This window comes from Trachypithecus francoisi, unplaced genomic scaffold (assembly GCF_009764315.1).
Source record: "Trachypithecus francoisi isolate TF-2019V2 unplaced genomic scaffold, Tfra_2.0 Lachesis_group13, whole genome shotgun sequence".
Taxonomy (NCBI): domain Eukaryota; kingdom Metazoa; phylum Chordata; class Mammalia; order Primates; family Cercopithecidae; genus Trachypithecus; species Trachypithecus francoisi.
Genome location: NW_022681458.1, coordinates 79,994,596 through 80,012,961, shown reverse-complemented (window position 1 = coordinate 80,012,961; position 18,366 = coordinate 79,994,596). Strand labels below are relative to the sequence as shown.

At 36.3% G+C, this 18,366-nt stretch overlaps 1 protein-coding gene across 2 annotated transcripts in view; it reads right to left on the bottom strand.

The window, feature by feature from the left end:
- Nucleotides 1-18,366, bottom strand: part of KCNH7 (potassium voltage-gated channel subfamily H member 7) — a 498,464-nt gene that overhangs the window by 247,284 nt on the left and 232,814 nt on the right. The window lies entirely within an intron of this gene.

The window sequence follows — 18,366 nt, the reverse complement described above, 5'->3', positions numbered from 1 at the left end:
CTTCAACTCTATTTAGCCTTTTGATTTTAATTTTTCTAAATTTGTCATGTCCATCCCTTGCTCCCTTTTTTCATGCTAAGGCATTAGCTGACATTTTTCTTGCCATAGAAAAGAGGAAAAGAACAATCCTATTGACCTGCAAAGCAAGAAAAATCCATGTTCAAAGAAGAAAGAAATATTAAAAACTGGATTTTCTAGTATACAAAAGTGAGTACTGTTAAATAGCTAAAAATACTGTATTTCAGGTATTTGTATTCAAAACTACTAGTACATTAGGGAAAATAACTTCAAATGCTTATTAATTATTTCATAAATGAGTCCTAAAAATCTCATCAATGAGATTATAAATTGTTGAGGTGATAGACAATCATTTTTCTCCCCAGTGGAAAATAGAAAAATATCTATTCTTACACTAACTTGAAATGAGAATTGTGTCGAGGAAAGTTTTTTAGAAGCTTCTTTAAGAGAGATTGAAAGTGTGCAGACATGCCAATCTTTCCTCATCCTGTGTAGTGGAAATGAATGAAGTTCAACACAGGCTTTCCACATACCTAAATTACTACTAGATTTCTTGGGCTGAGCATGGAAAGAAAGCTAAAACAGCATTAATTAGTGTCACAGACTACATGCTAGGCTAGAGTTCACCTTTAGAGAGGAAGATTAATTTTGCTTTTCAATTTAGTTTCCTCTGTAGCTTTGACAAGATAAATCATTTCAGAGAAGATTTGTTAAATCTGATTAGAATTCTTGTTTTAGCAGCTATCAGACTTTTATAATGGTCCAGTGGCCAGCAATAAACAGACACCTAGAGAATCACAACTAAAACTTTTGGGAAAGGAATATTGAATGCATTTTTATTTTTCAAATTGCTAGGGAAAAGTAAAACCTCCACACTTTTGAAAGACTTTTCTTGTTTTGATTTCTAGATGCCTGGAAGGTGATAGATGTGAGCACCAAAATTCTGCTTCAGTGTGAATTCCACAACTATCATTTTGCTGATGGAAAATACTCTAAATATAAGATGATATTCCAGTTGCTTAAAGTTTCATTTTTCAGTGTTGACCCTTTCCCCTTGAAAGCTTGCACCGTCTCTATTATTGAGCTTGATAATTTGTTTTTCTTAGCATTCAAACAGACCCATGACAAAGTCAGAAAGAAATTTTCCACAACTTTTACAAGTTAAAAAATCTGAGTTTCCACCTATGGCTTAGATACAAATAAGGTTCAGAATAATTATTTAATATTTAGTCCAATATGCCAAGACTTTTTGTACTTTTATGTTAGTATATTAGGTGGATGTATTGCATACCTTCTAGTAAACTCCAAATATACTTATACATATATTTATTTATTTATTTTAATAAAATATTTTTTGTTTGTTTGGACAGATTTTATAAGCAGTGGCTGATTACATAATGGAAGATGATTCTTTTTTGTATAAATTTTATTGTTAAATTCTATTCCCCTTAAATTCCCCTTAAATTATATTGTTAAGGATTCATTTCTGTGGCCCATGAATTGTTTTCCCAGAATTTTTGTCTGCTACTAAGTAACATATTTGAGTGAGTAGCCTGGGAGAAACAAAGAGTATGAGTAAGTGAAAGAAAACTGTGACAATGTACAAATCTTCAGTGAGAAAGCTGATTTACGAACTCAAAAGTCAAAGCCAAACTTAAACCAAAAAACTCTGAATTTATTGTGTTAATGAAAATCATCATTTATTTAACCAGCAGTAAATGAAAAGTTGATTAATTTTTAAGTATTCATTCAGTTACAAGGTGACATTTATTATTATTGTTTCTTAAATTATTTTATTCAACTCACTGTTTTAAATCCTAAGTTCTATTCAATTAATTGGAAAGACAGTAAAATAAGGAATAGTTAATAGAAGCAATACAAATGGCTTATAAATGTGAAAAAGCTTCCACCTCACTATGTATCATATCAATGAGAATTTGGGCAGATGACTATTTTCTGCCTACCTGGATGAGCAAGATAAACAGTGTTCAGGCTTACAAACTTCAGTCTAACTTGGTTCCAAAGCAAGCAAACAAAATATCTTGAGAAGAAATGTGACAAGATCATTTTTAAAGTTATATATTTTGGGGGGGCGGAGCAAGATGGCCGAATAGGAACAGCTCCAGTCTCCAACTCCCAGCGCGAGCGACACAGAAGACCGGTGATTTCTGCATTTTCAACTGAGGTACTGGGGTCATCTCTCTAGGGAGTGCCGGACAATCGGTGCGGGTCAGCTGCTGCAGCCTGACCAGCGTGAGCTGAAGCAGGGCGAGGCATCGCCTCACCTGGAAGCGCAAGGGGGAAGGAAATCCCTTTTCCTAGCCAGGGGAACTGAGACACATAACACCTGGAAAATCGGGTAACTCCCACCCCAATACTGCGCTTTAAGGAAACAGGCACACCAGGAGAATATATCCCACACCTGGCCGGGAGGGTCCCACGCCCACGGAGCCTCCCTCACTGCTAACACAGCCGTCTGCGGCGATCTATCCGCAAGGCAGCAGCGAGGCTGGGGGAGGGGCGCCCGCCATTGCTGAGGCTTAAGTAGGTAAACAAAGCCGCTGGGAAGCTCGAACTGGGTGGAGCTCACAGCAGCTCAAGGAAGCCTGCCTGTCTCTGTAGACTCTACCGCTGCGGACAGCGCACAGCTGCAGTCCATTAGGGGAAACAGCGGGGCCGCTGCAGAGCCGAACGACTCTGTCTGACAGCTTTGGGGAGAGCCGTGGATCTCCTAACGCGGAGGTTGAGATCTGAGAACGGACAGACTGCCTGCTCAGGTGGGTCCCTGACCCCTGAGTAGCCTAGCTGGGAGACATCCCCCACTAGGGGCAGTCTGATACCCCACACCTCACAGGGTGGCATCACCCCTGAGAGGAAACTTCCAAAGAAAGAATCAGACAGGTACACTCGCTGTTCAGCAATATTCTATCTTCGGCAACCTCTGCTGCTGATACCCAGGCAAACAGGGTCTGGAGTGGACCTCAAGCAACCTCTAACAGACCAACAGACACTCCTTCTGACTGTCAGACGGAAAACTATCAAACAGGAAGGACACCTATACCAAAACCCCATCAGTACGTCACCATCATCAAAGTCCAGAGACAGATAAAACCACAAAGATGGGGAAGAAGCAGGGCAGAAAAGCTGGAAATTCAAAAAATAAGAGCGCATCTCCCCCTGCAAAGGAGCGCAGCCCATCGCCAGCAACGGATCAAAGCTGGTCAGAGAATGACTTTCACGAGATGAGAGAAGAAGGCTTCAGTCCATCAAACCTCTCAGAGCTAAAGGAGGAATTACGTACCCAGCGCAAAGAAACTAAAAATCTTGAAAAAAAAGTGGAAGAATTGACAGCTAGACTAATTAATGCAGAGAAGATCATAAACGAAATGACAGAGATGAAAACCATGACACGAGAAATACGTGACAAATGCACAAGCTTCGGTAACCGACTCGATCAACTGGAAGAAAGAGTATCAGCGATTGAGGATCAAATGAATGAAATGAAGCGAGAAGAGAAAACCAAAAGAAAAAAGAAGAAAAAGAAATGAACAAAGCCTGCAAGAAGTATGGGATTATGTAAAAAGACCAAATCTACGTCTGATTGGGGTGCCTGAAAGTGAGGGGGAAAATGGAACCAAGTTGGAAAACACTCTTCAGGATATCATCCAGGAGAACTTCCCCAACCTAGTAGGGCAGGCCAACATTCAAATTCAGGAAATACAGAGAACGCCACGAAGATACTCCTCCAGAAGAGCAACTCCAAGACACATAATTGCCAGATTCACCAAAGTTGAAATGAAAGAAAAAATCTTAAGGGCAGCCAGAGAGAAAGGTCGGGTTACCCACAAAGGGAAGCCCATCAGAATAACAGCAGCTCTCTCGGCAGAAACTCTACAAGCCAGAAGAGAGTGGGGGCCAATATTCAACGTTCTTAAAGAAAAGAATTTTCAACCCAGAATTTCATATCCAGCCAAACTAAGCTTCATCAGTGAAGGAGAAATAAAATTCTTTACAGATAAGCAAATGCTTAGAGATTTTGTCACCACCAGGCCTGCCTTACAAGAGACCCTGAAGGAAGCCCTAAACATGGAAAGGAACAACCGGTACCAGCCATTGCAAAAACATGCCAAAATGTAAAGACCATCGAAGCTAGGAAGAAACTGCATCAACTAACGAGCAAAATAACCAGTTAATATCATAATGACAGGATCAAGTTCACACATAACAATATTAACCTTAAATGTCAATGGACTAAATGCTCCAATTAAAAGACACAGACTGGCAAACTGGATCAAGAGTCAAGACCCATCAGTCTGCTGTATTCAGGAGACCCATCTCACATGCAGAGACATACATAGGCTCAAAATAAAGGGATGGAGGAAGATCTACCAAGCAAATGGAGAACAAAAAAAAGCAGGGGTTGCAATCCTAGTCTCTGATAAAACAGACTTTAAACCATCAAAGATCAAAAGAGACAAAGAAGGCCATTACATCATGGTAAAGGGATCAATTCAACAGGAAGAGCTAACTCTCCTAAATATCTATGCACCCAATACAGGAGCACCCAGATTCATAAAGCAAGTCCTTAGAGACCTACAAAGAGACTTAGACTCCCATACAATAATAATGGGAGACTTCAACACTCCACTGTCAACATTAGACAGATCAACGAGACAGAAAGTTAACAAGGATATCAAGGAATTGAACTCATCTCTGCACCAAGCGGACCTAATAGACATCTATAGAACTCTCCACCCCAAATCAACAGAATATACATTCTTCTCAGCACCACATCGCACTTATTCCAAAATTGACCACATAATTGGAAGTAAAGGACTCCTCAGCAAATGTACAAGAACTGAAATTATAACAAACTGTCTCTCAGACCACAGTGCAATCAAACTAGAACTCAGGACTAAGAAACTCAATCAAAACCGCTCAACTACATGGAAACTGAACAACCTGCTCCTGAATGACTACTGGGTACATAACGAAATGAAAGCAGAAATAAAGATGTTCTTTGAAACCAATGAGAACAAAGATACAACATACCAGAATCTCTGGGACACATTTAAAGCAGTGTGTAGAGGGAAATTTATAGCACTAAATGCCCACAAGAGAAAGCAGGAGAGATCTAAAATTGACACTCTAACATCACAATTAAAAGAACTAGAGAGGCAAGAGCAAACACATTCAAAAGCTAGCAGAAGGCAAGAAATAACTAAGATCAGAGCAGAACTGAAGGAGATAGAGACACAAAAAACCCTCCAAAAAATCAATGAATCCAGGAGTTGGTTTTTTGAAAAGATAAACAAAATTGACAGACCGCTAGCTAGACTAATAAAGAAGAAAAGAGAGAAGAATCAAATAGAGGCAATAAAAAATGATAAAGGGGATATCACCACCGACCCCACAGAAATACAAACAACCATCAGAGAATACTATAAATGCCTCTACGCAAATCAACTAGAAAATCTAGAAGAAATGGATAATTTCCTGGACACTTACACTCTCCCAAGACTAAACCAGGAAGAAGTTGAATCCCTGAATAGACCAATAGCAGGCTCTGAAATTGAGGCAACAATTAATAGCCTACCCACCAAAAAAAGTCCAGGACCAGATGGATTCACAGCTGAATTCTACCAGAGGTACAAGGAGGAGCTGGTACCATTCCTTCTGAAACTATTTCAATCAATAGAAAAAGAGGGAATCCTCCCTAACTCTTTTTATGAGGCCAACATCATCCTGATACCAAAGCCTGGCAGAGACACAACAAAAAAAGAGAATTTTAGACCAATATCCCTGATGAACATCGATGCAAAAATCCTCAATAAAATACTGGCAAACCGGATTCAGCAGCACATCAAAAAGCTTATCCACCATGATCAAGTGGGCTTCATCCCTGGGATGCAAGGCTGGTTCAACATTCGCAAATCAATAAACGTAATCCAGCATATAAACAGAACCAAAGACAAGAACCACATAATTATCTCAATAGATGCAGAAAAGGCTTTTGACAAAATTCAACAGCCCTTTATGCTAAAAACGCTCAATAAATTTGGTATTGATGGAACGTACCTCAAAATAATAAGAGCTATTTATGACAAACCCACAGCTAATATCATACTGAATGGGCAAAAACTGGAAAAATTCCCTTTGAAAACTGGCACAAGACAGGGATGCCCTCTCTCACCACTCCTATTCAACATAGTGTTGGAAGTTCTGGCTAGGGCAATCAGGCAAGAGAAAGAAATCAAGGGTATCCAGTTAGGAAAAGAAGAGGTCAAATTGTCCCTGTTTGCAGATGACATGATTGTATATTTAGAAAACCCCATCATCTCAGCCCAAAATCTCCTTAAGCTGATAAGCAACTTCAGCAAAGTCTCAGGATACAAAATTAATGTGCAAAAATCACAAGCATTCTTATACACCAGTAACAGAGAAGCAGAGAGCCAAATCAGGAATGAACTTCCATTCACAATTGCTTCAAAGAGAATAAAATACCTAGGAATCCAGCTTACAAGGGATGTAAAGGACCTCTTCAAGGAGAACTACAAACCACTGCTCAGTGAAATCAAAGAGGACACAAACAAATGGAAGAACATACCATGCTCATGGATAGGAAGAATCAATATCGTGAAAATGGCCATACTGCCCAAGGTGATTTATAGATTCAATGCCATCCCCATCAAGCTACCAATGACTTTCTTCACAGAATTGGAAAAAACTGCTTTAAAGTTCATATGGAACCAAAAAAGAGCCCGCATTGCCAAGACAATCCTAAGTCAAAAGGACAAAGCTGGAGGCGTCACGCTACCTGACTTCAAACTATACTACAAGGCTACAGTAACCAAAACAGCATGGTACTGGTACCACAACAGAGATATAGACCAATGGAACAGAACAGAGTCCTCAGAAATAATACCACGCATCTACAGCCATCTGATCTTTGACAAACCTGAGAGAAACAAGAAATGGGGAAAGGATTCCCTATTTAATAAATGGTGCTGGGAAAATTGGCTAGCCATAAGTAGAAAGCTGAAACTGGATCCTTTCCTTACCCCTTATACGAAAATTAATTCAAGATGGATTAGAGACTTAAATGTTAGACCTAATACCATAAAAACCCTAGAAGAAAATCTAGGTAGTACCATTCAGGACATAGGCATGGGCAAGGACTTCATGTCTAAAACACCAAAAGCAACGGCAGCAAAAGCAAAAATTGACACATGGGATCTAATTAAACTAAAGAGCTTTTGCACAGCTAAAGAAACTACCATCAGAGTGAACAGGCAACCTACAGAATGGGAAAAAATTTTTGCAACCTACTCATCTGACAAAGGGCTAATATCCAGAATCTACAAAGAACTCAAACAAATATACAAGAAAAAACAAACAACCCCATCAAAAAGTGGGCAAAGGATATGAACAGACATTTCTCAAAAGAAGACATCCATACAGCCAACAGACACATGAAAAAATGCTCATCATCACTCGCCATCAGAGAAATGCAAATCAAAACCACAATGAGATACCATCTCACACCAGTTAGAATGGCAATCATTAAGAAGTCAGGAAACAACAGGTGTTGGAGAGGATGTGGAGAAATAGGAACACTTTTACACTGTTGGTGGGATTGTAAACTAGTTCAACCATTATGGAAAACAGTATGGCGATTCCTCAAGGATCTAGAACTAGATGTACCATATGACCCAGCCATCCCACTACTGGGTATATACCAAAGGATTATAAATTACTCTACTACAAAGACACATGCACACGTATGTTTATTGCGGCACTATTCACAATAGCAAAGACTTGAATCAACCCAAATGTCCATCTGTGACAGACTGGATTAAGAAAATGTGGCACATATACACCATGGAATACTATGCAGCCATCAAAAAGGATGAGTTTGCATCCTTTGTAGGGACATGGATGCAGCTGGAAACCATCATTCTTAGCAAACTATCACAAGAAGAGAAAACCAAACACCGCATGTTCTCACTCATAGGTGGGAACTGAACAATGAGATCACTTGGACTCGGGAAGGGGAACATCACACACTGGGGCCTATCATGGGGAGGGGGGAGGAGGGAGGGATTGCATTGGGGAGTTATACATGATATAAACGTCATGCACATGTACCCTAGAACTTAAAGTATAATAAAAAAAAAAAAAAAGGAAAAAAATAAAAATAAAAAAATAAAAATAAAAAATGTTATGTAAGTGGAAAAAAAAAAAATAAAGTTATATATTTTGATTCAATAGTTCTAGAAATCTGTTTCATTGAAATAATCAGCACCTTAAACAAAATACATAAACAAAGATAGCCATCAAAATGATATTTTTAATAAGATAAAAGTGAGAAATGCTTAAATTGTATAGCCTTCAAAGGCAACTAAATAAATTACTATGTTTATAGTTTGAATGTTATATTATCACTAAAATTGTTTCTTGAGAGTACACATTGACTTGGACTAATGTTCAAAATAATGTCCGTATAAAAACAGGTATATATTATAACATGAATTTTTAAAATGGGGGTTTGACAGCATGATTAGCTATCAGCAACACAATTCAGTACTTTGAACTCCAAACAAATTTTCTTTAGTAGGTTTAGCTCACACTACAAACACAGAACCATAAAAAACTCTGGGGTGTAACCTGGGCAGTTCTCATCTGGACCATAGCTGGGCGTAATGTGGGCACAGTTCTATACTCAGAAGTCATTTCTCTGATTTTCTAAGTTAGTATAATTTCCTCTGCCTCCTGGTGGGCAAGTGGGGATTACTTTGTGGAGTTATCAAAATTTTTCTTTTTATTTAGCATTAGGAGAAAGGTGTATTTGGAGGTGGCAAATTTTGTCCAGTGAATCTCTATTCATATCCTGACTTTTGCCAATGGTCCCACCTATCATCTGCTGATGGTTCCATGCATTCTTCCAACTCTGCCTTTAATTACACTGTTAACTGTACTAGGACTAGCTTATCATACTATCCTCTCCACATGTGTTAGTGTAACTCACTTCTAGTAACTCTTGTTATTTAACTAATGAAGCCACAGCATTCTGTCTACCTCATACAACTGGCAATTCACTTATTTTCTGTGGCATCACTTGAACTGTACATTACTGTATAGTTTTATATTGCTACTGAGATGCTTTCCAGCCAGACTGAAATATTATTAGCTGCCTGAAAAGGAGCTGTCGTTTCACCAACTTCTGGACCATTACAAGTGCTATTCCCTTTCCTCAGACCATTATCCCCCCGATTCAATTTGATAATGGCTCTACCAAACATGTACAATACGTAGACACCCCCACCCCCACGACACAAACACACTCTTCACACAGTTCTCAAGGGTTTGCTGAGACATCATGTTTTCCAAAAAGACATTTCTGCCTTCTCCTATGGGATGTGGTTGGGTGCTTTTCCTACATAAACCCAAAGTATCCTCTACATTCTCCATGTGTCCCTTGGTAATTGTTTACTTCATCTATAAGTAAAGCCTAATAAGACTAACAGTTCTGTTATCATAAATGAAAAAATGGATTTCTCAAATATTATTTAACTTTTCTTGCATGGAGGTCTTCTATACTTCATAATGAGGTAATGGGGTTGTGGAGACTAGAGAATGCATTTTTCTTTCTTTTTTTTTTTTTGAGCCTGTCCCCACTCAGCATTTCATACTTAAGGATTTTCAATACTTACAGGATTTTTTAAAGTACTGTATTAGATTTTTCCCTTGCGTTGTTGTCCTTATATGAAGTCACAGAACTCATGTCCAGGAGGGCCCTCAGAGATCATTTAGTCCAACCTTTTTATTGATATTGCTTTTAGATTTCACTGTGAAGGTATTTTAGGTATTTTGGCCCAGAGGCAAGATGAGTTAGTTAAGGGAAAAAGTGCTAAGAGTGCATAAATGAAGTTAAGGCAAACTTCTTACTGCTTTTTCCTCCTTTTTGAAGGGAGAGTTGGCAGAAAGTAGAAGAAAGGGAGGGGAAACTGCGGAGTGGAGAGGCTCCCAAAAGAGACTGAGACACTAATAATAGTGACTCCTGAAGAGTCAAGGATTTGAATGGGTGGAGGGGCAGGAAAAGGGTCTAACAGTGCTATAAGACTCTGGGGACTGGTTTGGTCCTGGGACAAACCTGTCAGCAGATTATGGTCAGAAAGCGTCTGAATCCAAATCTAAATTAAGTCTAATATAGGCCCAAATTGGGCCGTCTCTAGGAGGGTTCAGATTCTAAGCTATCTTTAGGAGAATAGGGAGCTTGGGGAAGATTACACTTACTGTGTGTCTCTTTCTCTCACCAGCACTTTTACATAACACAGTTGGGTTAAATTGAACCTCAGAATGAGCTGGAAAAGAGACACAGTCACACATTACCCAAAGTTGGAAATAAGGTCAAGAGAAGGTGGTATATTCATTCAACATCATACTGGGGCATTGTTCTTAACTTTTTAAAAAAGTACATTATAGCAATATAACCTGAGAGGTTATGGAGAATGGGCAGGCAAGCCTCACCTGAACTCCTGGGGACTCATTTACATTTTAATTTGATGTACCACAGTTCCTTTAGAGAACAGCTAAATAAAGTTTTTATTCTTCCACCTAGGTCTAGCTTTCCACACCATCTTCAAGAAACAGCTCCTATTAAGTGCTGTTCTCCCAAGACCTAGGACTTAGGAACATCATCTCAATTCACTACATGCTAGAGCTATTCTGCCATTGAGCCACAAAATAAAAGTAGTTAGAACATTGTATTTATATGGGTATTTCTGAAGACAAAGATTCTGTAATTTTATTAACTTACATATGACCCACAATTTATTAAAATATCTTCCAGTTTCCTAGCCCTGGTTTTCTGCCAATATTATATAAGCAAAATCACAGTCTACTTAATAGGAGGATAGACATAGGACTGATGATTTAGCTATTTTTATCTTCATTTATCTCATCTCTGCTAAGGTATTGAAATTATAACTAGGTTAATATTCTGAAAATTAGTAATGTGTTTTCCGTTTCGCCTAAGTGCTGGATCTTTATCCTTCCCCGTGGTAGGGAGAGAAGAATGTGGAAAAAATTAGGATTTGTCATTAAAGGTATTAAATGATATCCCAAAAAGGACTGTTCTGTAAGACAATAAATGTGAAAGCCAGGTTCAGTGAAAACACAGTTGTTGGCCTAAATGGGAAGATGTGTTAGATTAATGTGGACAGGAGGACTCCAGATCCTGCTCCCAGTAGGGACACTGAGAAAAAGCCACACTCTTCCTCACCAATTAAAGGTACAGCATATGATAGTAGCTTTATAGGCATAGAAAACTTCAGGCAGTTCTCAGCCACATTGTGTGGTTTAACTTTTCCAAACCATTTTCAGACACGCTTGGCATGGGTGCAAATTTGAGAACTGGGGGCCCACCGTGGGACCTGCTGGGTGGCACTGGTGTGGACCACCAGGCTGAGGAGCAAATGCTGATTATGGCAATGACACAGTATTCCCTAGCCAGAATCAAAAGAAACAAGATCTTGAATTACACAGGCCTTATTCATTATCAAAGAGTTCTAGCAGGACAAGCAACAACGAGGTGAACAAGAGATCTTATTCCATGACATAAGTAGCCAGATAGCATCACACCTCTAGAGTTTGACTTTTGCCTTCTGGTACAAGTTTGTGTAAGATACACTCTGCTCTCCGATACTCAGATGCCATTCTAAGGGAGAACTTTGAATATGAAAATGACCTAAGAAATATAAAATATTAAGAGATGTTGTTTTACTAGACAGAGTGAACATTACTTAGAGGGATTAATTAAAGCAACAGATCTAAAAAAGAACTGAATGGATTAGGTGTTAAGTTACTGTTCTGAAACTAAGAAGTCCATGAGGCTATGGGAAAAGACAGCATTAATAATAAGAGTAAAAAGAGTTTTTATTTTTTATTTTTGCATATTTGAGCATGTCATGAATTTAACTTGCAATTTTACCTCACAATGTACCAGCTACATACTGAGGAAGAGTAGCACCCATTTTCTCCCTTGAGACACCAGCAACTGAGGAGAAATCTAGATATTACTGCTAAACTGATATCTGACTTTTATCCCATATGACAGTTCAGTTTAGGGTGGGATAGTCAAGGGAGTCTTCAAAAGAGTCAGAAACTGAGCTGTCTTAATTTATGGATTGAACTTAGGAAAATGGAGAAAGTCATTGCAGGAAGCATAGATGTCTGGAATAGTCTGGATCACACAGTGTGTGACCAATATAAAGGATATAATTTCATTTCTATTTCAGCATTACGGTATATCAAAAAATTCGAAAAGCCCTATGAATACAAAAGACCTAGAAACATCAGATAAAATATAGAAAACATTAATTTTAGACTCAGAAGTGAGTTTCCAAAAATGGATGAGAAATGAACAGGAATCAATATTAAAAATGCACTAAAATACAGAGGGAAAGGTGATGCAGACATCATGGCATCTTTGCAAGACTGCCAATCTTGGCAACTAAGAGGATTGAATATTAATTGTTATGTAAATTTATATCAGCAGGTATCACATACAGTCAGAATCCCTAATGGATTAGATCCTTGGTGAAAGGTGGACTTGAAAAAACAAGTAAACTCATCTATCCTGACCTGAGCTTGAGTCGGAGAAAACATCCCCTCTAAAAATTACAAATTTTTAATGCTTACAAAGGATTAGCCTCTATTCACATAGATTTAAAGTTCAAATTTGACCTCTCTAGGTGGTCTAGGAGACCCCAAATAATAAATTACCATAAGTAATTCATATTAATTGATACTGTACAGGAACATCTGGCAAAAGGAAATGGCACTTCTTGGAATTGCCAGAGATAAGACCCTTCCAATCATAAACTCAAAGTCCATAATTAAAAATATATGAAGAAGAATCAGCAAAGTGATTAATTAAGATTAGATCCACAAGAATACTATATAATTTAGTGACTGAGTACATAATGTACATACATACATTTGAAATGTTTAGAGAAAAATATATTGAAACACAGAAAAGATCAATTTTTTTTGGAAAAGCATTTATAGAAATAAAAAAATTAAAATGGAAAATCCAATGGAAACCTTAACTAACAGTCTGCACCAGACTTCAGCTGAAAGGATCACTAATTAATTAGGAATATGTTTTGAAAAAATTATCCTGAATTTAGTACAGAGATACAAAATGAAAAACATGACAGAGTTTAAGGAACTTGGAGGGTAGAATAAGAAAATTTAACAGGTATTTACTTGGGCTTCTGGTAAAAAATATTCTATATAATGAGAGAAAGTAAGAGAAATCATAACCACAGATGCTTTCCAGAATGGAAAAGCATGGATACTCAGATTGAGGGAGGCTAATATATTTCAATCAAGTAAATACAAAGGAATCCACAGTCAGAGGTATCATAGTGAGACTGCAGAACACTAAGTATAAAAAGAAAATTTCAGTAGCAGCCTCAAATAAAGGTAGATTTTCTCCAAAAGTCTATAATTAGAGTGACTACCAACATATTGATAGCATCAATAGAAGTCAGGAGACAGTAGAATGATTCTTCAATCTGTGAAAAGAAAATACTGTCACATGGAATTTTATTCAAAGGAAGAATATATATTTTAATGAAAACAACACTAAGAATTTGCTTTAACAAATCCTCAGGCAAATGAAAAAATTCTAACGCACAAAAAGTATCTTAGTTACTAAGCATAAAATTATCCCTGAAGCCTGTTGTTGTAGCCTGTTATTTAAGTTTTTCATTGAAATTTATATTTTAATTGTAATTATTTGTTGTTTCTAAAACTCCTTTTTAAAATTATAACTCTCTTTCAAAAGAACACTGTTCTTTTCTTTATTTCAAACTGTTTTTTTTTTTTCTCTAAAGGTATTGCTCAAAAGGTATTGAAGCAAAAAAAAAAATTGATTAAGGTAATCCAAGATGATCAGGCATAGTATAAAACAATAGTAACTATTCATTTGAAGGGCAAAAAATGAGATTGGAGAGCTATACTGGATAAAAATAACATGTAAGGGGGAGAGGGTAATCGTAGACAAATATGGATGCTGCATATTTGAGGGTGATCTCTAACAGGACAGAAACAGTGTTTAAATTCTACTAGAAAGGAAAAATGAAGTAGAAACTTAAATAATCCTTCCCCAAAGAGAAAGTTTAAAATAAATAAATAAATAAATAAACACAGGGAAAGCCAAATAAGCAGAGTACAAAGAAACTGAGGCTCTTACCCACTTCTAGTGGGATTCTAAGTCAGCACAACTATTTTGAAGAATAATTGGCAATAACTTAAAGATTAACTTGTACATACCCATGACAAAGCAATTCTGTTCCAAAGTGTATAAACTAGAGCAGTACATCTTAAGCTATCTATGGTTATAAAAACCTTTTAAAGTGCCTAATCTACTACAAAACCATAATTTTTCGAAATAAAAAATCGCATGCATGGATGTTGTAGCAATGCCAAATTGCTATAAAAGTTTTCACATGCTTACTCTTGTGGTTATACTTACGCCATCATAGATAACTAACCATTGAGAGATTGACACTCGTCCACAAACCACACTTTAAGTAGCATTGCTGTATGGAAAGTCTTAAACACATGCACAAGGAGAAATGTACCAGAATAATCAGAGTAAACACATGCACAAAGAGAAATGTACCAGAATAATCAGAGTAGCACTGTTTGTTACAGTAAACAAAATGAAACAAAACAAACTAGCTAAATGTCTCTCAAGCAAAAAGAGCTAAGTAAAATGTGGAATATTCATACATCCAATAATATTTAGTGATGTGAACGAATAAACTAAAACTACATATATCAGATTTATCAAAGTGGATAAATATTAAAAACATAATAGGATAGAAAAATCAATTTTTAGAATATATGTCATATGATAGTATTTTAAAATATAAAATAATGCTATGCTTTCCTGAGGAATGTATATATATTTGTATATTATATACTATATATAATATATGAATATATTGTATACTATGTATTATATATAAATATATACTATATAATATAGTATATATATTATGTATAAATACATTATATATACTCTGTATATATTTGTAGTGAAGTATAAAACATGGCAGGAAGGAAAAGCACACAATTTAGGATAGTTGCTTTTTCTAGGTGGTGAGAAGGGAAGAAAATGCTATTGGATAGGGCTATTGAACTGTATTTGTACTCATACTTCTTCAGCTGAGTAGAAAGTTCAAGTGTGTTCATTATATTCATTATATCATTTTTGTATGTTTAAAAGATTTCATTATTTAAAAAGAAAAAGATAAATTTATAAAGTATTTCAGAAATTGAGAGCTTGGAATTATAGCAATATGGTTTAAATGTAAGCCATCATTCAGATCTGCTATCCTCTAACATCCTTGAATAATTTGGTTTTTCACTCTACAGAACTTCAAATTGTGTGCTTTTAATATTTCAAGCTAGCATAGGTATATCACTTGTGGTTTTCGTTCACTTGAACACCTTGTACCTACCTCTGCACAAAGTGTTTTCTAGGCATCAGTGTGCAGGGAGCCTGTAGCCAATCATGGGAGATTTCATATGTAGATTCTAGTAAGCATAGAAAACTGCTGTGCCTCCCACATTGTAAACCAAGATTAACTACTGTATGCTTTTCATTTTCTTATTCAGCACTTCAAACATTGTCTACAAATACGTCCATTGTCAATAAATAGGCAATTGCTGTTCTCTGTTGACTATTTACATAAAGGAAAAGACATTAAAAATATATTGGTCAAGGGATTCAATTAACAACTTAAATCTAGCTAGGCTTTGCCTCAGTGGTGACTTGTGCATTCTTTGTAAGATTCTCCTGAGGCTTAACAAATTTATTAGCGTTCTCAAATGGTAGGTAGCAATGCAAGTCATAAACTGGTCTTAAGAATCATATTACACACAGTACACACATAGAAAGTATTATCTATTGTTACTTTTAATTACAATTACTTATCATTTATGCAACATTGTTTCAATGCAGAGTAATTTAGAGTCATTTTTATTTATTGTTAAGGTGGTAAAACAACGAGGTTATGAAACTCTCCCATCATTTTACTCTATTTTTTTTTTTAATTGTGATCAGCAAAATGTCCTAGCTCTGGGACAGTGTTTATGAATGTAATTATATTTATGAATGCACATGCAAAAATGTACTAATGATCCATACTTTAAATACACTGGCAAGAAAAGTATGACTTTTCTCCTGGATTGCTTATAAGTTAGTTTTCAAGTAATTAACAAAATGATGTCCTATTTCCCACTAAATTAGAAGTTACTAAATTAGAGATAGGAAAATTGCTGAGATGAGTATCCACACTATGGTTTTGTAAACTGCCTTCAAATCGGAAGTGTTACTGGAGTGGAAATCAAGCACATTTATTTTAAAATACAGAAGATTCTGATTGTGTACAGGTTATGACAGGCATGATCCATCAGTCCAGATTTTTTTTCTCATTAGTCTGATCTCCATTTCCAAAGTTCAGTTTATGACTCATGGGATAAAAGAGTGAACTTCATCTCCGTCTAATTCATGTGTATTGAATAAACCTATGTCCCTTACATTGTAATGTTTATAAAGGTTGAAAATGCAGTGGATGACAAAGCTTTCCTCATCTGGCCACTGGATTCTGGGGAGAGATGAGACTTGGGAATACTAAATCTTTAAAGTTAAAGGAAAATAAATCACACAATTAATGTGCCATGTTGGGGGCGGTGTAGAGAAGTAACCTGGACTTTAGAAAATTTAGACTTTTATCCTTGTGTGTCACTAACTAGTTGTTCATCTTTGGCCAAGTATCACTTTTAACTTTCTGGGTCTTGGTTTTTCATCTGTAGAGTGAGTGGGTCAGATTGTATGATGTTTAAATTCCCTTCCAGTTTTCCTGCACCATCAACTGTCCTGGACTCTTTGTCCTTTTATAAAATTTGTCATTGGTCTCATCCTAACCTTCTTTACACCATGTTGAAACTTGGGTTGGGTAGCAGGATGAAAAACAAGTAGCAGAGAAATGCAAATTCTGTAAAAGTCATTAGAGTTTACTTCCATCCTGGGATTTCTCTGTGACATGGGGAAAATGTAAAATGAAAGCATTTGTACAGTTTATATTACAAAGAACATTTATTTCTACTTAAAGATGTACCCTATTTTTTTCTCCAAAATGCCACTTACTTTCTTGCTTGAAAGTATAGAAATTCATTTTAAAGAGGAGCCTTCAGTCATCCCATTTATGCTACAGTGTGTCTTTTAGTTTGTATATAGTCATTCTTGCTCTCTCTCTCAGGCTCTACATACATCAAGTGTAGATGGCTCAGTGTCTACATACATCAAGTCATGTCATAGACTTAGAAAAGTAAAATCTAAGGTTGGGGAGGGGACTGGTGGATCTGAGAAACAATAAGTCAGTTAACAACGCGATTAGAGTAGCCAAAGTTACGAAGAAACACAGCTGAGATGAAGATCTTGGGCAGGTTATCAATTGGCTTCAAGAATTTAGAAAAGCAAAGCAACGTGTCTCCAAGGGAGACTGGATTGGGTCAGACATTAGAGGAATAATGGGTGATACAGACAAACACAAAAACAGTTATATATATAAAGCTGAGCATGAGTTAGGATTCTGGAGACCATGGTTGCTTATCTCAAATCAGATACACAGAAATTGTTTGGAGAAAAAATGTCTGGCAACTGATATTAGTGTAACATTTATAAGGGATTAAATGGGTTATTAATATACAAAAAAATCAAAATATTTTGTAATTTCATGAATTGGATCTAAATAAAACCTGTAATAGTGACTATGAAATCAAATTTCTAAATAGGGGGAATAATTTCATTAAAATGAAATTAAATGATGTGCCATTTAGAATAATTTTTTCTAATTTCTTGTCTCTCTTTAAAGCTCTTGCATAAATCATAGAAATGAGTACTTACAATTTTGGGGATTTTTTTTAACCCTGATAAACATAAAATTTTAAGTTTTGAAATTTGAAATTTTTAAAATTTAGGGAGTTTTTAAACATTTATGTTTATTTTTATAATTAATACAAAATTGCAGAAGAAATGAATGAATAATATTTCCAGTTAAACCTAGCTTTAGTAAAGAGATGTATATTATTAATTTAACCTCTCAAGCAGAGAAATGAAGAAAAAAAGACTCATTAGGTTTCTAAATAAATACTGCATAACAATAGTAAAATGATTATAAGGTCATGTCATCATAGATTATTCCTGCTTGAAGAGTTTTATCTATCCCTTTCTCTTATTATTTAGTTTCAGGCCTCTTTATTTTG